The 24,122-nt window shown below is 41.6% G+C and overlaps 1 protein-coding gene across 1 annotated transcript in view; it reads left to right on the top strand.

Moving 5' to 3' along the window:
• The window catches only part of LOC119421873 (rho GTPase-activating protein 23), an 85,988-nt gene that overhangs the window by 602 nt on the left and 61,264 nt on the right, over nt 1-24,122 (top strand). The gene's annotated exons all lie outside the window — the stretch shown is intronic.

Below are 24,122 nucleotides of genomic sequence, written 5' to 3'. Positions count from 1 at the left end.
AGCAAACAGCACAGCATCATCCTGCAGGTTTTTACACAACAGGAAGGAGTAGAGTAGAAAAAGTGATGCTACTGGGAAGCACCAGGCATCTGAAGGGGCGACAGCTCAGAACATCACCAGTTTATCTCTGTTACCTGCTGTTAGATCAGCACTTTGAAACATGCTAGAAAAGCATAAATCTGGGGTGTGGCTCTCACGAAGCAGCTGTCACCCTCAGGAGGTGGGAGATGCTGTGCAACAGTTCTGTTCATTCACAAACTGTTTACTGAGCGTGACATATCGTATCACGTCTCTTGCAGAGTTTTATCTCTTGTTTACTTAAAGAAGTGCAACCGTGAGGGATGCTGTCACTTGAACTTCATATCCCACTCTCTACTCAGTGTTTGGTAGTTAATTTAAAAACATGTTTTCTGTTTGTCAAAGCCCTGCGTGCAGGCTGACTTTGACTCAATCCAGTCTGGAGAAAAACGCCTGCTTGGGGTGTAAATATAAATGTCTTGGAGGACAAGTGAGTCTCCTCGGCGTGCGTCCTGCTCATCGATTACCTCATCCCCCCCCTCGCTCACCCTCCCTCTTGTCTGCTGTGTTGCTGTGTGTCCGCTCAGCTCGTGAGGTGGAAGTGGTGTGAGCATCAGGTTTGTGATGAACAGAACGAGGGGGGTTTATGGGTGACCCAGCCCAACTCTTCATCAGGATGAATTATGGATGTGGTCCACGTTAGGGGACCTCGCCTTTACTTGTCTGCCTCATCAGGTCTGAGTAAGACCGTCACTACAGAAATTACGTCATCATCCTCCCCCAACTCACAAAGACAAGTTTACTTTTTGTTTCACATTATTTTACTTTTAAATTCACTTAAACGTGTGGCTCTGTGAGTTTAAATATACTGAATAGGTTTGTTTCCCAAGCCCTGTGCAAAATATTAACCCACTCCTAATTTATTTATAGTTTGCCTCCCAACAGCTAGACTTTCTTTTAATTTTTTTAAGTGGATGATGATGAGTCATTTTTTATACTTTCTGAAACCTTTTAACATTTTTCTTTGGACTTTGGCTGCTTTTTCACTTATTTTCTGTCCAATTCTTATACACTAAACAAAAATATAAATGCAACACTTGTTTGCGTTCTCATTTTTCACGAGCTGATCTTAAAAATCCAAGACTTTTTTATGTACACAATAGACCTTTTTCTGTCTGGGGCACGTGGTCTGCGGTTGTGAGGCCGGTTGGATGTACTGACAAATTCTCTGAACATGGACATTTTTGTAGTCAACATGCCAAGTGCACGCTCTCTTAAACCTTTTGACACCTGTGGCATCGTGCTGTGACAAAACTGCACATTTGAGTGGCCTTTTGTTGTGGTCAGCCTGAGGCACACCTGTGCAATAATCATGCTGTCTAATCAGCATCTTCATATGCCACACCTGAGATGGATGGATTATCTCGACAAAGGAGAAGTGCTCACTAACAGATTTACACAAATTTGTGAACAATATTTGAGAGAAGAATTCCTTTTGTGTACATAAAGTCCTAGATCTTTGAGTTCAGCTCATGAAAAATAGGAGCAAAAACAAAAGTGCTGTATTTATATTTTTGTTCTGTATATATGCCAGTGATCGCCTATTGCACACTGTACTTGAAAACAATAACATGTGGAGAACAAAAAAAAAAAAAAAAAGTCAGGCTAAAAAAACTACCCACAGCAGATAAACTTTGAAAGTCGTGTCTTTAAAGTAACAGAGAACATCCACCTTTCTTCGGCTGATCAGCTGTAAGTCCAATCTTCAGCTTTTTCCAAATCACCTTGTTGGTGTTAAAGCACTGTTTTCTTTACATCCTTGTTCCTGTTCAGGGTCACACAGAGAACTGGTGGCTAACTCCACCAGTCATTGGATGAGAGGCGAGGGACACCCTGAACTGGTTACCAGTCCATCACAGAGACACATGGATGCAAATGAGACAAGTCACACAAAATGACAATTTAGAAATGCCAACTAATCTAATATTTATGGTTTTGGTCTGTGGGAGGAAATCTGAGTACCTGCGACATGCAAACTCCACACAGAAGAACCCTTGCTGGGAGTCAAACCTGCAACCATTTTGATGCGCGGCAATTGTACTAACCACTTTTCATGTGCAACCCTAAAACAAAATGTGTTTTGTGACAATAACGAAGTCCCTAAAGGTTAAATTGGAAACTCTGTTTTTGCCAAGCTGTTTGCTATGCGGGGACACATTTCTGGTTCATCCCTTGAGTTAAGGAGTCTTTTCATGAGTCAGAGTAACCGATTTACCAAACAAACAAAAGGAAAACATTTTTTAGAAAAGGGTCAGGCACTGGAATAGAACTCATCAAAGTTAAATATGTTTTAATATTGCTCAAGACCGCTTTTGAACAATGTAGCATAAACACAAATAGTTTAAGATCAAGAAAACCTAGGATGTGATCATAAATGTCTCAGTTGAGCTCACACGAAGACAAACCCATTTAAAATGCGGGGCTGTGAATTGCTGACACGGCACGGCCTTGGCGCAGTGCGAAGGCTGGGCTGGTGTCATTTTAATGGATGGAGCGTTTTGCTGTGACATGATATGATTATGGCGCTTCCTGTTCATCACGTGGCTGTGTATTATTGTCATCGGAACAGCACGGCCGTGAGTCGTTATCTCCTTTTTTGCGTTTCCTGCTTCAGGCCCCATACAACACGAGTCTGAGAAACATTCAGGGATCTGCTGTCAGACGGAGGCCCGAACGTGCACAAATAACTGGGCGAATGTAAACACAGGCATGCAGTGTTTACTACAGACTCCGAAAGCTTAAAGTTAAGTGTCCTGCAGGATCTGGGTTTCTTCTTCTGTGTCATAGCTGTCGGAAAGAGGACAGTAACACTCACAGTCCTACTCAGTGATAGGAGGGCAGTGGACCAACATAAGGTTTGTTGTTGCACCCAGTTTGTCTGTGATGCATTGTTTTCTGTATCAGTGAAGTGTAACACGCCGTGAAAGTCATTTGCACACGACGTGTCTGGTTTTACGGGTTTATAACAGTTCTCGCAGTAAAACACTTTCCTTGAAATGATTAGTGTCCGAGAAGGGTCATTAGAGCTTTGTGATCGATAGTCATTAAGGGGGCAAAAGCCGTGATGACTCCGAGGGTTGGACATGGAGATGCATGAACGCATCCATTAGACTGCAGCAAAACCCTTTCTCAGCTGTAAAAGCCCAGGGTCCTCAAATCTAAAAAAAAAGAGGGATTTTATTAATTTAGCTGCTTCAAAATTTTTATGGATGAGGTTAAACGGTGGCCCCACAGCAGAGGAAATCCCTGACATCTTGTGGGTATTGATGGAAGTACATGCATGTCTGTTGTCTTATTATAATAAATTTAAAAAGCGCCTTTCAGGACACCCAAGGACACTTTACAGCAAGAAACATATCAGATAAGATTGTGTAAAAACAAATGCAGTGCAAAGACCAACAGGAATAAGTTGAAATATAAAATACATAAAGAATATAAAATACATAAATCAAAGTTAAGAAGGATAAGCGAGTCTAAAGAAATGTGTTTTCAGAGCAGTCTTGAACAGAGAAAGAGAGGTGGTGTTTCGTAAGTCTGGCAGTAGAGAGTTCCAGAGGTGAGGGGCAGAGCAGGTGAAGGCCCTGCTCCCCATGGAGGAGAGGTGGGCAGAGGGTACATGGAGGTGCATCGAAGAGGAGGATCTGAGAGAGCGAGAGGGGATGGAGATGTTTATGAGGTCAAATTGGCAAGGAGGGGCGAGATTGTGGATAGCTTTGAAAGTGAGAAGAAGAATTTTGAAGACGATGCGCGATTTAACCGGGAGCCAGTGGAGCTGCTGCAGGACAGGAGTGATGTGGTTATAGGAGGAGGTTTGAGTGATGACACGGGCAGCTGAATTCTGGACCAATTGTAGCTTCTGAAGAGGTTTGTTGGGAAGTCCATAAAGAAGGGAGTTGCAGTAGTCAATCCGGGAAGTCACGACTGTGAACAAGGATGGCAGTGGAGCGGGGTGTGAGAGAAGGATGGAGACGTTTTAATATTTTGGATATGGAAATAGGCAGACCGAGTAATATTGTTGATGTGTGAAGTGAAGGAGAGAGTGGTGTCGAGGATGATGCCAAGACTCTTGACCTGAGGCCAGGGGGATAGCAGAGAGTTGTTAAGGGGGATGAGAAGATGTTCTGACTTTGAAATAGAGTTTTTGGTACAGATATGGTTGATTTCTGTTTTGTCACTGTTTAGTTGAAGGAAATTGTTAGAAAACCAGTGATTGAGTTCATCGGCACAGTCGGTGAGGATGGACGGTGGGTGAGTGAAGTTTGGTTTGGTTGACAAGTAGAGCTGTGTGTCATCAGCATTACGGTGGAAATGGACACCAAATTTGTGGAAGATGTGACCTAGAGGAAGGAGGTACTGTAAATGACGAAGAGGAGGGGTCCGAGGACACGGTCTTGGGGCACACCCATGGAGACAGAGGAAGACTGAGAACAGAAGGATTTAAGCTGAATGAATTGAGTGCGGTCAGAGATGAGATTTGAACCAGTCTAACGGAGTACCTGAGATGCCAGTGGAGGTTAGTCTGTCGAGGAGGATAGAATGACAGATCGTGTCGAAGGCAGAACTTAGGTCAAGTAGATTGAGGATGGACAGAAGAGCAGAGTCGGCAACACGAAGAAGGTCATTAGTAATTTTTATTAGAGCTGTTACGGTGCTATGGTGGGGATGAAAACCAGATTGAAACTCTTCATAAATGTTAATGACAAAGTTCCCTGCAGGCTTTTTTATGTAGAAGTGCTACTGTATGTATTGTCATCATTGTATGTTCCCAACAGCGAAATAGGTTCTCTGCATGTAACCCATTGCACATGGGATACACCCAGGTGGAGCACTGGGCAGCTATGTAAGCGCCCAGGTTTTATTTTATTATTTTTGGAGAAAGCGACATGTCTAACTTGGTTTACTGTGTGTGTGAGGCTTTTAGCCAAAGTTATCTTAGAATTTGTTTAGTACCTTTAGTTCGTGGCTGAGATGGAATTGGCTCAGAGCAAAAGAGCCGTGCAGGGAGAAATTTCATGGTAGTGAACATTTGAAATGTGAAAGACGGCAAATGTGTGAGAGGAACAGATAGAAGAACAAAAACAAGCGAGGAACAGGTGGTCTAATCTGATCCCCAAACACCACTGGCACCATGAAACACCCCCTCCTGCCCACGATCCTGCAAACGTTAGACTCTAAAGAATTTATTTCATTTTCTCCAGCAGTCAGGGAACTTGGTGTTTGTATTTGCACCTAAAGTGAAATAAAACCCGCATAGAATATTCCCAAAATAATAATGGTAGTAATAGTACAAAGACTATATCGAGGTAGCCTGACTTGAGCAAACCAGATAACTGCTAAAGTTTGAAGATATTTTACTTATGTTCATCTAAAAAACATGACATTTTAAGGTGGTACTTGTTCTTTTTCAGCAAGAGCCACAAACAGAACATTTTATTTATTCTTCCAGTGAGATCATGCTTATAATTCAGATTTATTGCTGTTTCACCCTAAATCCTGTTGGGTCCGACTGACTTAATAGTGACAATCCGGTTGAGCAGTGTTCATTATTTTGAGCACAACTTTTTGTTTCAGTCACAACTTTTTGTGCACAAACTGAGCCCCCTTGTGGGAGCCAGATGCAACTGTAGCTTTGATTCTGTTTTCAGGAGGATTGAGGATTATAGCAGCAGAAGAGCAGATGGTCGTCTTTTTAACTGAAATCTATCAACAACGTGAATATGTTTTCTTATATTACTGATGACCTTAAAGAAAAATGCACCTTTATAAAGAAAATGTTTAACCCTTTATAGCATTTTGACTTCTGGACCTCTTTGGAAACGGCAGAAATAAACAGGAGTTGTGTACGGTCTTCACAGATTAATTAGGCTCATGTGGGTGAAAATCTGTCAAACCACTCCTCTCTCGTGGACTCTTGTCCTTCATAAAGAGTTTTAAGGCCATGTCTAGACAAATTTATCTCCGGGCTTTAAGACCGGAGAAATGCTGGGATTAGGATATGATCTTCCTTGGTGAACAAGATTATTTAGTTTACTTTATACACTCTCAGAGGTGTGGCTTAAAGCTTGTGTTGTTCCACAAGTGCTCATTGGTCATAGAGAGGCTAATTTTGATTATTATTATTAAAAGATGTATGAGACATGATAATTTATATATTTATATATATATATATGGTCCTTCTAGTTTCTTAATTAAAAAGTTGTGGTAGTATGACAGTAAAATTGCCCTATTGTAGTGATAATCATGTTTTTTTTGTAATAGCAAATGTTTGTATCAAGAGCCAGTTCAGGTGTTTGGTTTGAAAAGGAAACATGTCCATGACTTTTGGATTAAATGTTTATACATTCAAAAAGTCATGGAGACGTCTTGTAACAATTCAGGTGAAGCTTCAGGAGATATTCTGAAATTCCAGCTCAACATCTGTGCAACCACCTCAGTTATAGCCATTTTTGTGTTTTGGCGGCCATCTTGAATTGGTTTGACCCCAAATGTGAATGAGTTTTAGATGTACAGCCAACACAGCTAATCTTTTTTTAGTTTTATAGCTTTTGAAGATCTTTTCCTAAGAAACATATAGCACATAAATAAAACACTGTATTATATTATATTATTATTGTTTACCATGTACTGTATGCTTGTATACTGTTTTATTTTTTAAAGTGTATATTATTGCTATTTTCCGTTGTAACTGGAACTGTGAGTGCACAATTTTGTTCCACCTCATGTACCTCATGTGATGAAAGTGACGAAGTCGCCTTGAACCTTGATATAGGGTTGACGCCAACAGTTAATACCAAAGTTTTAAACTATCACACAATTTATAGCTCTTGATGTATGTGTTGGGGATAATGCTCAGCTACTAACACCAAATTTTAGCTCTATCTGTAAAAGTTGTGAGTTGGAGTCATTTTTGTGTTCATCCAGTTGTTCAGGAGATGTTGTCACAATAGATACAGTTAATAGCAACGTTTTAAAAACATGCAATCAAGTCAGTTCTCAAAGTACGGGGATGAGGATAATGCTCAGCTACTACCACCATAAACGATATGTAACCAAGGTTGGTTAGCTGTGGCAGCCATCTTTGACTTCAAATGGTCATGATGTAGGCAGCACGATGGATTAGTGGTTAGCACTTTTGCCTCACAGCAAGAAGGTCCTGGGTTCAATCCCCGGTTCTGTGTGGAGTTTGCATGTTCTCCTTTGCGTGGGTTTTCTCCCACAGACCCAAAACATGCATGTTAGGCTGCCTTCAGGCTCAGGTTTCCTTGATAAAGAGAACTGTGATCTCAATGGGATTTGCCTGGTTAAATAAAAGTTAATTAATAAATAAATAAATAAATGAGTTGTAGATTCAATGATTAAGTTCTAATAGTTTTATTAAAATGCATCCATTTATTTGTGAGATGGTTTTCTATAAGCACACAGACTTGAGAAAAATCATTACAACCCCTCACCTTCAGCAGTGTGATGTTCTCTCGTATGATGAGAGAATGAAGTTCTCTGATTCTCTTTGTTTAATTAGGAAGCAAGAATTTTATTACAGTCGTTCTGATTTTATCTGAGTCATTCAGGAATTTTCCATTGAGCATCCGAGAAGTCTGATGTAAACAGTTTCACCAATATCAGACAAATCGTTTCCCCGAAGACGCACCTCACCCATAGAGCTGGTTTCCATTGTCTCCCCGCGACAGGAAGTGGAGCTGTGAAAGGTAAAAAAGGTGCGTTGTGAAGTGGCGGGCAGCAGGAAGGAAACCCGCTGAGCTGGAACCGTGAGGCTCTGTTTATTTTCCATCCCTGTCTCGTTAAGGGAAAATAAAAGGTGGCGCTGGGGACCGTCTGCTGGGGGCGCGGGGGTGTCCACTGAGAAATGAGAGTAATATTTGATATTTATAGCAACAGTGGGAATCCTGATGTGATTCACTGGTTACTGTATTTTTTGCTTGTCTGGAGTTTTAGGAGTGTTTCCTTTGGACACCATGGAGACTTGGTGCCTGATTCTGGGTAAGCCTTGTCACCTTAGGACCCATTCCTTCGTTTCTTTGTTCCTTTATCTCAAACACACCCTCGTGGCTGCTTTGACCAGTTCTGTCTATGTTCTGTGCCAGAAAGAAAACCACATGTTTGAGGTTAAGGAGTGCATATTTGCTTATAAGGACCATCCATCCATTATCTGTTGATTGTTCTAGAGTTGGGTCATAGGGGCGGCAGCTTGAGCAGGAAGGCCCAGACCTCTCTTTCCACAGCTCTTCTGAGAGGACTCCAAGGCGTTCCCAGGTCAGCCAAGAGGCATATGTTCTCCAACGTGTCCTACCTCTTTCCCGGGATCTCCTCCCAGGTGGACATGCCTGGAAAACCTCTCTAGAGAGCCATCCGGAGGGCATTCTTGACCTGAACCACCTCAACTGGTTCCTCTCAATATGGAGACGTAGCAACTCTACTCAGAGTCTCTCCCAGATAACTGAACTTCTCACCTTACCTCTAAGCATACCCCAGCTACTTCGTGGAGAAAACTCATTTTGGCTTCTTGTATCCACACTCTTGTTATTTTGATCACTACCCAGAGGTCGGGACCATAGTTGAGGGCAAGAACATATATCGATGGATAAACGAGAGCTTCACCTTACAGCTCAGCTCCCTTCTTACCAGAACAGACCTGCACAGAGTCTGCAACACTGTGGAAGCAGCACCGATTCATCTGTCAGTATCATGCTTCAGTCCTCGCTCCCTCATGAATAAAACCCAAAGATACTTAAACACCTCCCTTCTAGGCAGCACCTCACTCCCAACCTGGTGAGAGCAGTGGCCTCGGATTTAGAGGTGCTGATCCTCACCACAGCTGCTTCACACTCGGCTGCAAGACGCTCCTGTGAGAGCTGGAGATCATGGCACGATGACGCCAATACAACCACATCGTCCCCAAATAAAGACGACCTCTCGAGGTCACCAAACCAGACGACCCCCCCGCAGTGAAATGCTCTCCATAAGAGTTATGGACAAAACTAGTGAGCTCAACATCAGTTTAATATAAGACAAAATGCATTAGAATAATAAAAAAAATACTTTGAATGCAGTAAAAATGGGTCATCTTTAGCTTGCAGCTGTATTTTGGACTAAAATAGTCATCTTCTTAAGCCTGGTGCTCTTTCCAACAGCTCTAACGTGTCTGTATTTTTGCTGTTTGCACGCTTGTTGTAAAGAAAGAGTGAGGTGGCTGCATGCAGAGGGGGCCACAGTGAAATGTAGCAATGTGTGAGGCAGTTGAGTGAAGATGGGTCAGTAGGTCAACAGAGAGACTGCGGAAAGCCGTGACTTCTTGGGCACTTTCTTTGGTCGTTTGAAATCTAAAAGTATAAATGGACAGATTTCGTTTTAGCTGGGATGGGTTTAATTTGATATTAATAAACATTTCAAACATTTCCAAATCATGTTTTGATGATTGTTTAAATCAGAGGCTTACAAACCCTTCAAACCTTAAAATCAGAGCGGCAGAGTTGTGACCACGGCTATTAAAGGTTTGAATTCAAGTTGTACTATAAAGTCACTCAATGAAGGAAATACCAGTGCAGACATGTTCTTGTTTTTAGTTTTCTACATTCACATTATAATCTAGCTGTTTTTGCTACTTTTTTGCCATCTTATTTTAATTTGTTTTAAAAAAAAACAACACTGTATGCCTCTTGATTGTCTATTGTTGTCGCTGTTGTCCATTGTTGTCCTCATTCTTTGTTGAAATCAGGTCTCTTGTAAATGAGTCCTCGAGGCTCAGTGGGATTAACCTGTCTAAATAAAGGTTGAATGAATGAAAAATAATGGCAGCATTAACACCCATTATCCTAATTTTAGCATCATAAATATGGTCTTAGCAACTTCTTTAATTTAACCTGATTTCTGAAGGTCAACAATAAGAATCTCTTCGCTAAATGACCATTAGGACATAAACTCCCATCAGTTCAAGTAGCACACAGGATAAAAGGAAAATAAAAAGTCTAAAAGTCAGTATTTTTGAGAAAAGCTAAACTTCCCAGCTCAGGTTTCTCTATAATGCTCTTCTTCTCATCTGGTCAGCTGTTTCTTACTCATGCCAGTTGTCTGCTCAGACAAAGAGAGGTTCTCTTTCACGCAGGGAGGGGGTGCGCGGAGGATTTACAGCTCAGGCTGGAATCCACGCAGGGTCGAGTCGTTGCTCCCCCTTCAAACTTCCCACAACCCCCTTTAACGAACTGCCACAAGAGTCCGTGTCAACAGGCAGCTGAAGACTAGCACACAACAAAATTTCTCACACATCTTCATCTCAATCACATCTAAACCTCCTCCTCACTTTGACATCGGTGTCTCGGTCACACACGTACAGCCAAGTGCTCGCACAGCTTACAGCCTTCACCGGGTATGTGTTTCATGTCGTGGGGCCCAGGCTGAGTTTATCAGCTTCTTGTTGCGTTTGAGACGAAAGCAGAAACAAGGTTACTCTTTATGTTGGATCAGAGAGGACGAAAATGATACTGTAGCTTGGCTGGACTTTTAACATTTTGTTTTTTTTGCTCTTAGCTGTAAGAAAAACCTTTAAATGCCACTGGCTCAAGTAGAACGATGGTGTGTTCTCGTTAACAGAGAGCGGAGTGCTGCAGACTCTATAAATGTCAGAAATCTGTAATTAGGACCCAAGCATGCACTCTGAATTCAAGGATTCAAGGTTCTTTGTCATTCACGCCACATGTGGTGGAACAAAATTGTGTAAACAGGGTTCAAGTTACATCCAACAAAAGTATTGAAATTTAAAAGAAAAACAGTAATAAGATCTAAGATATGAACTAAGAAAAACGTTAGCTGAAAACACACTGATAGCATAAAAACAATACGCCGAACAGCAGCACGAACACGAGTCTGTGTGAGCAGATGAGCACGAGTGAACACAGCAACATGAAACAGATCAGCAGCAACATGAAACAGATCAGCAGCAACATGATGTGATTTTTTTTCACAGTAGCTATGTTTACATGGACATAAGTAATCGGATCAAACGGCCGTTCGGAATAAAAACGCGTCATGTAAACACCCTGTTATGTTGTTTTTTTTTGTCTATTCAGCGTGATCCAAAATAATTTGTGATCAGAACGAAACGGGCGGTTTACCCCGATTCATAACCCAATCGGTGCGCATGTAAACGCTTGATCTGTTCTTTTTTTATCTGATGGTGAAAAACTGACATGACTGCGCATGCGCGACTTTGCTATTTCCTCCTGGCTAACGCTAATAATATTAGCATGTCGGGGAATCAAAACTGGTCGGTGAGCGACACAACATTTCTACTAGAAACTTTGAAAGCGCTCAAAATGATCTGTATCACCTGTAGCTCAGTCAGGGAGTGCAGTAACGTCTCCACCGTCATTAAAACCTGTCGCGTGTCCATTTTGGTGCTCAGGTTTGTTTACGTTCATCCCAGAAGTGAACCGGAAGTAGAACTTCTGTGTTTTTTTTTAAGGAGAGTTTACCACTCTGCGCATGTCAGTACTGCTGTTCAGAATAAAGCCCGCTGCAGCATGTAAACGCTCGTCATGAACAGATTGTGCCCATGTAAACGAGACATTTGAATTATTTAATCTGAAAACATTTCAATGCGGTCAAAGAATTTTGCGCATGTAAACATAGCTAGTGATTATTCTGGTTAGAGATTCATGAGTCTAACAGCCTCAAGGTAGAAGCTGTTCCTCAGTCTAGTGGTTCTACACTTAATGCTCCTCAACCTCCTTCCTGAGAGGAGTGGGGCAAAAAGTGTGTGTGCTGGGTGAGTGGGGTCCTTCATGATGCAGGTGGCCCTCTTCCTGCATCTGGAGGTGTAGATGTCTGTGATGGTGGGGAGACTGACTCCGACATCTTCTGTGCAGCCTTCACCACTCTCTGCAAAGCTTTTCTTTTTTTTTTCTCAAGAACTTAATGCAAAAAATTAGGAATTTAATAATAAAAATAAAAAGCTGATGTGGCAGCAGGCGAATACAAAAAGGGCTCTAAAAACCAAATGTAGGTTGTAGGAAACGCATGAGAACAGGTAGGTAGTAAACAGCTTGACCAACTGAATGAATGATGAAATGCAAACTGAATGTTTAAATTAGCAGGAAGTAATGAGACAAGTGGGTACAGCTGAGACTAATGAATACAAGGAGCAGGTGTGAGATGAGCATCTGGACTGACTTCAAATCAAGCGTTTTTATGCAGAAGGAATGAGAGACATTTGCTAAAAGAATAAACTCGGTAACAAGAAGGAAGTGGAGTGAAACAGAAAAGATATGAAAGAATGAGGATCCAGAACCCCTAGGGGCGAGTTAAAACTGGAGTAAATGGAGTGATCACAATCAGTAGTAACGCACAAGCCCTGTGAAGTGGCCTAGAATGGTGTGAAGGTTGCTCACCCATAGTTCTCTTTCATCCAATTACGACTCTGCACCCTAAGTTTAGATGAGTTGAAAGCAGGCAGAGGTGGAAATCTGAAGGACGGGGTGAATGGAAGGATGCTTGTTTATTGGTTCGTCCTACGAGGCGCCAGGCTGTGCACGTGATTACATAATGACCCAGAGCCTCGGGATGCTTCCCCTGCTGGCCCTCGAGGGAAAGGATCCGGGTGTGTCACCTCACATCACCATCAGATCTGGGGGGGCTCACTCAGTCAGTTCAATGGGGGTGGGGGGGCATTCCTAACGCCTGAGGCTGTGTGTCAGGGAAAACCTGACCCAGAGACAAAACACAAGAATGAGGGCGTCCCCACATGAACAAGTGAGCAGTCTAGTGCAGTTTCTGACATACAGTTGAAAAACAAAGAAAAGCCCAGCATTCCTTTAAGGACGTCGTCTACCGCCTTTCATGCTATAGTTTTACTCCAAGATTGTCTCATGATGAGAAATGACAGAAATGTAGCAGTTGTTGACGCTCAGCCGCTACTGCACCAATATTTAGCTCAATATCTGTAAAGTTTGAGTTATACAGAGGTGCTTGAAAGTTTGTGAACCCTTTATAGTTTCCTTTATTTCTGCATAAATATGACTTAAAACATCATCAGATTTTCACACAAGTCCTTAAAGTAGAAAAAGAGAGCCCAGTTAAACAAATGAGACTAAAATATTATACTTGTTCTTTTATTTATTGAGGAAAATGATCCAATATTACATATTTTCATTCAACCTTTATTTATATAAAGTATAAACTTACATGAACATTTGCTTTCAGTATGGTGTGACCCCCCCCCCCCCCCCCCCCCGTGCAGCAATAACTTTAGACGTTTCCAGAAACTGTTGATCAGTTCTGTACACCCGTTTGGAAGAACTTTAGTCCATTCCTCCGTACAGACCAGCTTCAACTCTGGGATGTTGGTGGTTTCCTCACATTAGCTGCTGCTTCAGGTCCTTCCACAACATCTGGATTGGATTAAGTTCAGAACTTTGACATGATCATTCCAAAACATGCACTTTATTCTTCTCGAACCATTCTTTGGTAGAACCACTTGTGTGCTGAGGGTCATTGTCTCGCTGCATGACCCACCTTCTCTTGAGATTCAGTTCATGGACAGATGTTCTGACATTTTCCTTTAAAATTCTCTGATATAATCCAGAATTCATTGCTCCATCAATAGCGAGCAGTCCTGGCCCAGATGCAGCAAAACAGGTCCAAACCATGATACTATCACCACCATGTTTCACAGATGGTATAAGGTTCTTGTGCAGGAATGCAGTGTTTTCCTTTCTCCAAATGTAACGTTTTTCATTTGAACCAAAAAGTTATATTTTGGTCTCATTCGTCCATAAAACATTCTTCTGATAGCCATCTGGCTTGTCCACGTGATCTTTAGCAAACTGCAGATGAGCAGCAATGTTCTTTTTGACTGCTCTCTTTCTCCTTCAACTCTGCCATGCACGTTCTGTGTTCTCCTGATGAACATTAACATTAATGTGAGAGAGGCTTTCAGTTGCTTAGAAGTTACCCTGGGGTCCTTTGTGACTTGCTGACTATCACACACCTTGCTCTTGGAGTGATCTTTGTTGGTCCACCACAGGGTAACAAAGGTCTTAAATGTCCTCCATTTATACACAATCAGTCTGACTGTGGATCGGTGGAGTCCAAACTCGTTAGAGATGGTTTTGTAACTTTTTCCAGCCTGATGAGCATCAACATCTCTTTCAGAAATCTCCTTTGTTCCTGCCATGATACATTTCTACAAACATGTTGTGAAGAGCAGACGTTGATAGATCCTGTTCTTTAGATCAAACTGGGCTCCCACTCACACCTGATCATCGTCACATTGACTGAAAACACCTGACTCGTAATTTCACCTTCAAGTTAACTGTTAATCCTAGAGGTTCACATACTTTTACCACTAATATGTAATACTTGATTATTTTCTTCAATTTTTTTAAAATAATTTTCTTCTTCTTTCGGCTTCTCCCTTCGTCAGGGGGCGCCACAGCGAACTAAGTCAATCAAAGACTTGGCAATTATTTTTACGCCCAATGTCCTTCCTGACACAACCACAGACCACCGAGCTACCACAGCCCTCTGTGTGGAGCAGAGAGCTGCTATCTAGAGCGCCCGGAAGCAGATGGTGGGGGTTAAGGGCCTTGCTCAAAGGACCATAGTGGAGTAAATGATGGTGGAGACAGGTGGGACTGCTTCACTTATCCCACCCACATTTTGATGTTGTCGGTACCGGGAGTTGAACCTGCAATCTTCTGATCACAGGCTCACCTTCTCTAACCTCTTCAACAAATAAATGATCAAATATAATATTTTTTGTCTCATTTGTTTAACTGGGTTTTCTTTATTTACTTTTAGGACTTGTGTGAACATCTGATGATGTCATTTATGCAAAAAATATTAGCCAAATTATAAATGGCTTCACAAACTTTCAAGCACCACAGTAAACATTGAATTGTAGTGACACAAAAAAAGTTCATTAGTGTTGGATGCTCATTTGAGGATTACTTTTGGAGAGTTTCAATAACATCCATTTATTTCTTTTTAGATATTTTAGTAACAGACAGACATCTTTTTGCTTTTGGCAATATCGAGTACTAACTTGTGTTTTGGCGAAATTGAAAAAACAAAATCTGCTTTCTGCAATAAATCATCAACCACACCAATCCCTTCTTTCTGCACCCCTTCCTCGTAGTTGACCAGCAGTCATCAAAATATAAATCTAATGCCTGTTTTGCTTCTTTGTAATTATATTTGTGTGTTGCGTGAGCTTATTTATCCCTCTCTCTGCCTGAATACAAAACACTACAGAGAAAGTGAGAGAGGTCGCAGAGTTCGATCCATGGCAGGGTGGATGTAACGGGTCCAGCTGCAGCGTCCCTCGTGCTCCTCGACCCTCTGAAAATGCGAGTGCATGAACTGGACCATCTGCAACGTTGCTCTTATTTGCAGAGACCATCTGCTCTCCTCTCCCACTTCAAGACCAGAGTTTAGTTTTTTCTGGGCTCTTGTTTTGCTACGCTGGACTTCCAGATGATGAGGCAGGACCTACCAGAAACTGGTGGGAATTGGGAGGAAAACGTGGTAATTATCTGCATCAAACGTGAGATTAGTCGAGGTCAAACCATGGGCCTTTGGATGGTTTCTCCCTTTAAACCTCCAGAGGTTTGCAGACTTTGGAGGCTTTGAGGAGGAGTGAGCAGACCCAGGAGAAATGCTGAGGTGAAGGCTGAGTTGGCAGCTGCAGCTCTTGGTGTGGGAATTCTCCCGTAAGCTCCTTTTCCCTCCATGACTCCAGCCCGTTTCCCCATAAGCAGGCATTTGAAGTGGCTCTCCGCTACCTCTCAGGGTAATGATACCCACATGGGCCCCCCGGCTTTGAGCCGCAGCAGCAGATAAAGCCAGAACCACGTCTCGTTTTTATCTTTTCCTCCTTCAAGTTCAAGTTCGCACACACTCTGTCAAACAAAGGCAGCCGTGTAGGTTATATATGTTGTAATGCACATTCTTGGCAACGGACTGAGATTCCTGTTCTGCTGATGAGTAAGCTTCCCGTGACAGACTTGTTGATTCATGGACGCTATTTATTCGCAGCTAAAAATACGAACCTCCGCACTTTTCCGAGAACATGTACATCTTTTTTTTTTTTTTAATTCAGAGTTGAGTTTCTGGGATTTCTCAACGAGTTGTTCTCATTGTTCAGCTTTTTTTTTTTTTCCATCTGTTTATCGTGATTCACTTGAGAGATTTTTGTTATTCTAGTAACGTCTGATGCATCATGTTTCATGTGGGTTATGTCAAAATAAATGGGAGTTATGATCAGAGCGAGACTTTTTTTAGTTATTCTGATTCATTGTTGACAGTAAAAATAATTAAAGGTCTATTATTTCTGCCCTATGCGTTTCATGTCGCAGTTCTTAACCACGTTTGGTTTATGGTGAGAAATGTTGGAGGGATAATCGTTTTGGTACAACCCATAAAATAATGTTCTACGTGATCTGCGCTCAGAACAAGTGCTGTGACTGAATCTCAGCTACGGTACTACCGCACCAAATCTAAACCCATTACCTGTAAAACTGAATACATTCAGCCATTTTCATGACGGTTATCTGTGGCGGCCATCTTGAATTGGGTATAGTCGATGTTTTGTTTTGTTTTCCTGAAAGTTTGATATGTTTTGTAGTTCTTGAGATATTTTGCTAACAGACAAACACGCACAGGCAAAAACAAACAACTGCTGTCTGCTTTTTTTGCTGGCTTTGATTAAAAATACAGAAATTGACTAAATGTTAATATCCTACTAATAACGGCAAAGATTTTTTAATTTGGTGCGGCTGGAAATCAAACATTTGGCTTCACGAGGAATAATTTCAGCGCCTTCTTACGCTTTATTATTCCCCTTGTATCTCTGTGCAATTTTATTCTGATTTATGTAAAAATGCTGGAATAAATAAAAATATAATATAATGTTATTACATTCATTTTAAAAATCATTTTAATGTTCCTAGCACAAATGAATCTTGAATATCACCTGCCGGGGCGCAGTGATAATGTTTTTGCTTATGTCTGTGTGTTTGCTTGTTTTTACTGTTAGTAAAATATCTCAGGAACCGGATTTGAATGAAACTCAGTGGATGCTCATCAACAGATGATTAACATTTAGAGTCCAGCTGATTGAAGATGGCCGCCACAGATAATTAATATTAGCCAACAGAAAGGTTGGGAACTTTCACAGATCAGATTCGATGTGGTAGTAGCTGAGAGTCATTCACAACACTCACTCTGAGCTGACATCTTAGATTATCAATGGAGGCCGAGCACAAAGTTTAACCAAAATGGCTACGACTCAGTCATTTCTCATCATAGAAGATCTGAAAGTCTGGCATGAAACGTGGCGGGCGATATGCATTCCTCCAAGGAACATAGGCGTTTGATTAAGTGTTTAGTTTAAATATTTTTAACAAAAGTCTAAATGTAACTTCATGTCAGTCTGAGAGCTCACTGTCGGTTTTAATAATGACAGCGACCTTTAATTTAAATAAATTGTAGTTTTTTAAATAAACTGGGGGATAAACAAACGTGTTTCCCGCTGGGTGTGCTTCATGGCACCGGTTTTTGCGCAGCCAGAGGGAGCCCGCACGCTGCGGGTTTTCTGGGCGGAGCGCACGGATTTATCCAACGCGGGCGTCAAGGTACTTCAAGAAAACTTTACTTCCGGGAAGGAATGGCTGTAAAAGCATTCTGCGAGGGAGCCCCAATGCATTAAACATAGTTTAAAATGTTGCTTTTCAAAACAAAACTCCAAATTCAGGCAGAACCCTGATGAAAATGCACTCCCAAGTAAAAACGTAAATAAATACCAGAATAAGAGAAGTCCTTTTTAATTTTAAACCCATTTATTTATTTAAACTGAGCTTTACTTTGAAGGCCGCTCTCCCCGCTTCCTGCGCGCTTTGACGCAGCTGCGTTGGTCTCCAAACGGAGGGATTTGGAAACGCTCAACTGATGCAGTCTGGCGGAAGAGGAGGAGGAGGAGGCAGGGGGTGGGAGAGCAGTGTACCTCCCGAAACAACGGGATCAGAGTTGGGAATTGTATTTTTTTCTTTGGAGGAAGGAAGCTGGAAAAGTGTCGATATAAGTTGGAGTTGGACCGGAGCGTTGCTCCTTTATCTCCAGGTCTGCGCAGCAACGAACCCGCGTCTTCTTCTTGCTGCAGTCCGACACTTTCTGCTCTCCAATGAATGGAGTTGCTTTTTGTCTTGTTGGAATACCCCCCTTCTCCGAAAACCACGTAAGTACCCGGTTCTGGTCCCGTTAACTCGCTCTGCAGCCCGTTTTCATTCACAACCTGCGTGGATCTGCGCCGTTTGGACACGGGAGAGAAGCGCTGCGACGTGCTGCTGGTCAGAGAGCGTGATTTCCTAAGAGGCTTAACTAAACCCAAGTTTACTCAGCGACTGTGTACACACAAACAGTGAGCGGCATGCTGTACCAAAACCAGGTGTTTGGGTCACTTTCAGGTGCCGTTTTCGTTTGGAGGCGTCAGAAACTGGTCCAGAGTGGTTTTACGCCCGGGTTGGCTCGGTCTTTGTCAAGTCTCGCTGCATCTGGAGACGGATGGGGCGTCCCAAACTGGGATGCTGCTCTAGTTTTTCACCAGTTTATTCTTTTTTGTTTAAATGTAGACCAGCAGGAGGATTTTAGCTTCAAACCATATGGGCAGGCGGATATTTTAAAATGAGATTTACAAATGTGCGTTGTGGACCTAGGGGGTCTTAAAATATCCAAATGCCCATTCTGGTATTTTGAGGTAGCTGTCAAAATAATCTAAAAGCTGGTGGTCATAATATCGTATATTCAATTAGAAGTGGTCGATCATGTTTAAGCTGCCATTAGTTGGCTACATTTGTACATGACCAGTGATGGCTTGACTGTACCAATGAGAAACGACTTGATTGTTTTCATGATTTACGTTAATTAACCAAGTTTTGAGAGAAAAATGATGGGATGATTGGAAATGTATGGCATTAAGACGGTAAACATCTCATCCTAGTCCAATTTTGGAAGACTATAAACTTTGCATTTATAGGTTAAGTACAGTTGTATTTTTTTTTTGTCTTTTTAATTCATGGTTTCCAAGCTTTTCAGCTTTCGACCCACAAAATAAATGGGAAAATACTTTGCAAATAACCCTGTTCAACAAGACGGTACCTAAAGACCTAATGATCCTTAAAGGACTGCACATCGACCGCTGCCTTTCATGCTTTCAAGTTTTAGACTAAAGTTATCCAGAGTTAGCTGGTTTGGTCGATAACGTTATGTTAATCTCATACGGTACAAGTTGTCACGCTCACAGTGTGTGTTGTGAATAAGTCGGCTACCATCACATCAAATTTTAGCTTAATTTCTCCAAAAATTCAAAGTTGAGCCATTTTCCTTTAGTTAACCAGGCAAATCCCACTGAGGTCAGATATTTCTTTTAAGGGAGACCTGAGCCTGAAGGCAACCTAGACATAGCTCAACCCGAGGCTCGAACCCAGGACCTTTTTGCTGTGAGGCAACACCACTAACCACTAAACCACCGTGCTGTCGGCTGGTGATGATGCCAACACAAACACCCTCAGCATTGTTTTAATTAATTTGTAACTACTGTTTTTATTAAAACTATTACGTACAGAAATGTTTAAAATTACATTGATATCCGGAGATTTTCTAAGACCCCCCCACCACCACCACCATGCCACCGTTGGTGTTTCCTGGACCACAGCGGGGTCCCATTCCTAACTTTAGTAATCTTCTAAACCGCATCTGAACGAAACTAACAAAAATCAAAAACTTCGGCTTCTTTCCTGAAAAGCCGGCATTAGAGATGCTTCCTAACAGGACTCGAGGAATGAGTGAGGTACGATATGTCAGTCTGGGCTTTGAATCCTTCCTGGAGGAGCCACATGCTCCGCTCGGTTCTGGTTTTGTTTAAGTGCAAACTCCAGGAGGTTTTGGTGTAAAGTGTGATGCAGAGGTAGCTGACATTTCCTTTTGTCCTCTGCTGTCTGTTGGGCTGTTTGTGTGTTTGCCGGGGTAAAGAGGTCATGTTTATCACTCCGTGAGTGTGTGTGTGTTCGGTCTCTCTGTAATTAGGAAACTGTCCTGCATCTCCTTTTTCAAACACTTTCTCTTTGTGTGCTTCTACAGTCCCTCCAGCAAAGAAAAATGTTTCCCCTTGTGGTCGCGTTTTAACTGAACCTCCGGTTGCTTTTTGTTTGGATTCACTTTTATCTGGTCAAAGTGTTTTAGTAAAAAAATAAAAAGTCAAAAGCAGGAAAAACTGTCTTTGTAAGATGAAAGGCGACAACATTTTTACCTGCGTCTGTTCGTATGTCTGTGTCTGTAGCGTTAGCAAAATATCTTATCATGGGACAACCTTCGCAACCACAGGAGCCATTTCTGCTCTTTAGCGCTCTAAATAAAACTTTTCCAGAGTCGTAAAACCTACCTGAAGCTTCAAATAAAAATGAACCCATTAAGAATTTTAAAAATATTATACATGGCTATAAAATTAAACACCTGTAAGAAAAACAGTGACATTTTGTTCTAGTTTCACACGTTGACAAATAAAAGTGATCAAGCTCATAAAATTGAAACCCTGAACTGTCGGCTTGTGTGAGCCCCGTCTGTATTGTGAAAAAATATTATTAAATAAAAAGCATAAACAGCAGTTCCTCGTTCATCACGAGGTTTAAGGCAACATGCCCCCGCGATAAGAGAAAAGATTTGAAATAGTTCAAGTTTCTGTCCCAAGCTCCCTCCTTCTGTTTAAATAAACAATTTAAATACTGTCATATTTTAAATAAACAATCCCTGCATGCTTTGTTTATTTGAAATATTACAGTATTTAAATTTAAATTGTAGAGAAGAGAAGCGCAGCAGGACAACAAAGGGTTAACCCTTCACGCAGCTCTGCAGCACGGAGCAGAAATGTACTTCTTGATCAGTTGCACTGAAACAACTGAACGTAGAAGATCTAAAGTAATTAGAAATAACTTAACGCGTTTATATTTTGTGATTATGACGATTTTATGATGCGACACATTTTGAATTTAAAGTCGAAAGACAAAAGTCGATGGTGCAGCTGGACAGCAAAGGGTTAAAAGCTGCTTGAGCGTGAAGCAGGAATGTGGGCGTGGCAGAGGGAGGAGCTCATGACAGGCTGCGGAGGGAGCTTCTCCCTGCACCTGTGGGCTGCACACATATGCAGCAGGTGCTAAATCATTTAAAATAATTTATTTTAAATAAACTATCCATGTCGCACATGTGGCTCATATCAATCAACCAACTGTGTGTCATCATGTCCAATCTTACTTTGAAAAACCGCGAAAGTCGAACTGCAAAGTAGCGAGGGACTACAGTATATTCTATAAAAACTGTTAAAAGTAATTAGGCTAATTTGTTGGGAAATTAATTGTGATTTTTATTTTTTTTGTTCTAAAGGCAAAAAACAACCATTTAAAACTTATTATGAGGTCTTTTTATCTAAAGTAAGCCGTTTCTTTTTATTATTATCCAAACGACTAAATATATTCGTAGAGGTAATTTCAGTGGCTTGTAATAATATGTGCGCAAAACTATACTTTGTTTACACGAGTCAGTAGCTTTCTTCAAATGTGTTAAACATGTTTAGGTTTTTGGAGAAAATCACCGCGTGTGGCCGAGAGCTGGGATTAAATACGGCTAACAAACTAGCGATTGGTGCTCATATCGTTTTGTTACAGATGTTTAATTCACGTGTTTGCATAAAACTGGATGGAAATTGACCTTGTAGTTATTATTGTAAATTATATTGAATGTTTTTCATTCACAGATTTGAATGAAACTCTTGAAACTAAATCATTGGGTTGTTTGTCTACAACTGACTGGCTTTAGGAGTCCAACTGATTCAAGATGGCCGCTGACCTTAAAAGGAAAAATCAGAAATTTGGCTGTAGATCAATCAGTTTGATGGACTTTGAGTTAAAGTTTGGTATAAAAGTAGCTGTAAGACACTCTGTGCACCAACTAAATCTGATTTTAAAACATTGGCTTTAATCGCTTTAGTTAGAAAAATGTCTTTAATCAATAAACAGGGATTCTTCCATCGGTTCGACTCTTTCCTGTTAGACGTCACACTTTGATTTGATTCAAGCCTCATCTTTCTGCTTGTTGCCTGACTCAGACCAGAATCTTTACTGTATTAACGTCGGCACACGAGTCGAACACATCGACAGCCAAAAATAATTATCTCTTTCCCCTCGCTCTTTTCCGTCGGGAAGAATGCAATTCAAGTCTTTCAGCTAAAGTGAGTTGCAGTTGGAATCCCATTAAATATTTAATTTGTCTAAACGAGGCGCAGCGTGAGTCAGGCTCTGCTTTTAGTCCTGTAGGCAGGAAGGCAGGAAAGTGTCTGAGCGATGAGAGCGCTTCTGATGGGATCCGGAGGGATTTGTGTAATGCCGTTACTCGTCCTGCTCTAATGCAGCAGCGGCAGCTTTATGGTTGAAATCGATGGAGGCAGAGGGCAGGGCGAGCAGCTCTCCTGATGTCCACTGCTGCATTCTGCCACGTGATGCTTCAGCACATCAATGATGGGAAACGTGAGAGCGTTCGTGATCTTGTAACCGAGGCGGTCGATTTAAAGCCCCTCGTTTTGTCCCCGAGGCGCGTGTACCACTACTCCCAGTTATTTTCAAACACCGAAAGCATCCCCCTGCTGCCTTCTTTAAGTATCAACGCTTTTAAAGGCAGATGCTTTCATTTTACTTCCTGCTGATCTGAGAGCAGGATCCCTAAAGATTTACGTGCCATCTTCAAAAACCCAAACTCGACACGGAGGCTTTGGTTGATCCTCAGTCTGTCTTTAACGTCTCAGAGTTTTCTCCTGATCCGGCTGATCACAGGACGGCCATGTAAGAAAGTCTGCAGGCCTCAAACCCCAGGCTCAGCAGGTCCAGGATCAGAGACTGATGAGGGCTAACCTAAGTGAAAACAGCTGTGAGATGCTGCAGAGGAAAGCATTTTGGTGATCACTCGCAGATGGTTTTTACCACTTATTAGGAGCTTTTTTGCAACGCACCAGGTACAACAAAGCAGAGTGTTTACAGTATGAGTTCAGCAAACGTTGCTGTTTTTTTTAATCTTTCCTTTTCTTACAGTTAGTCCAGTGTTCTGCAGCCAGCAGGTGGTTTCTGACATTACAGACCACAACACGAGTGGATGGATTTGTTGTAATTTACAGTGCAATTTTTTTTAGTCAACAATATGTGAATTTTACCTTGGAGTAGAAAAATTATTATTGTTTTCTATAACATTGAAGGGAAAACGTGGCGTCTATATTGTTGTTAGTCTTAAGCAAAATGTTCCTGCTGGAGAGTTGTTATTGTTGAGTAAAGACTTTTTTGTATTAATCATCTTTAAAGAAAACCTCTTATTCATTGGTAAATGGACTGTACAGTAGTCCCTCGCTACTTCGCGGTTCGTTTATCGCGTACTCGCTGTATCGCGGTTTATCAAAATAAGATTGTACATGACACACAGTTGGCTGACTGATTGGATGAGCCGCATAATTGACATGGATTTTTTATTTAAAATAAATTATTTTAAATTATTTAGCACCAGCTGCACCTTTGCGCAGCTCACAGCTGCAGAAAAAGCTTCCTGCTGCAGCTGATCAGCTGTTCTCTGTGCAGAGTGGATAAGTGGGCGTGGCCAAAAGTGCTAAGTTGCACGTGGCAAAGAGCAGGAGGAGGCAGGGAGCTGAAATCATGACATTCTGTGCCTTTTTAGAGCATTTAGAGTTTAGAAACATTGTTTAGAATATTGCAAGAGTGTGGGAAGGGTTTAAAACACGTTTCTATATATAATATACAATAAATTACTACATACTACTTTTACTATTATTCCTACTTCGCAGTTTTTCACTTATCGTTGGGCTTCGGGGTACTGATCCCCTGCGATAAATGAGGGACTACTGTACTTATATAGTTCCTTTCTATCTTGTCAAGACACTCGAAGCTCTTTACAACACAATCTGCGTCCTCATTTACTCATTCATACAGCTC

The sequence above is a fragment of the Nematolebias whitei genome, chromosome 15 (genome assembly GCF_014905685.2).
Source record: "Nematolebias whitei isolate Nwh7 chromosome 15, NemWhi1, whole genome shotgun sequence".
Lineage (NCBI taxonomy): Eukaryota > Metazoa > Chordata > Actinopteri > Cyprinodontiformes > Rivulidae > Nematolebias > Nematolebias whitei.
The sequence above is the reverse complement of the archived record's forward strand: the minus strand, read 5'-3'. Positions and strand labels throughout refer to the sequence as shown.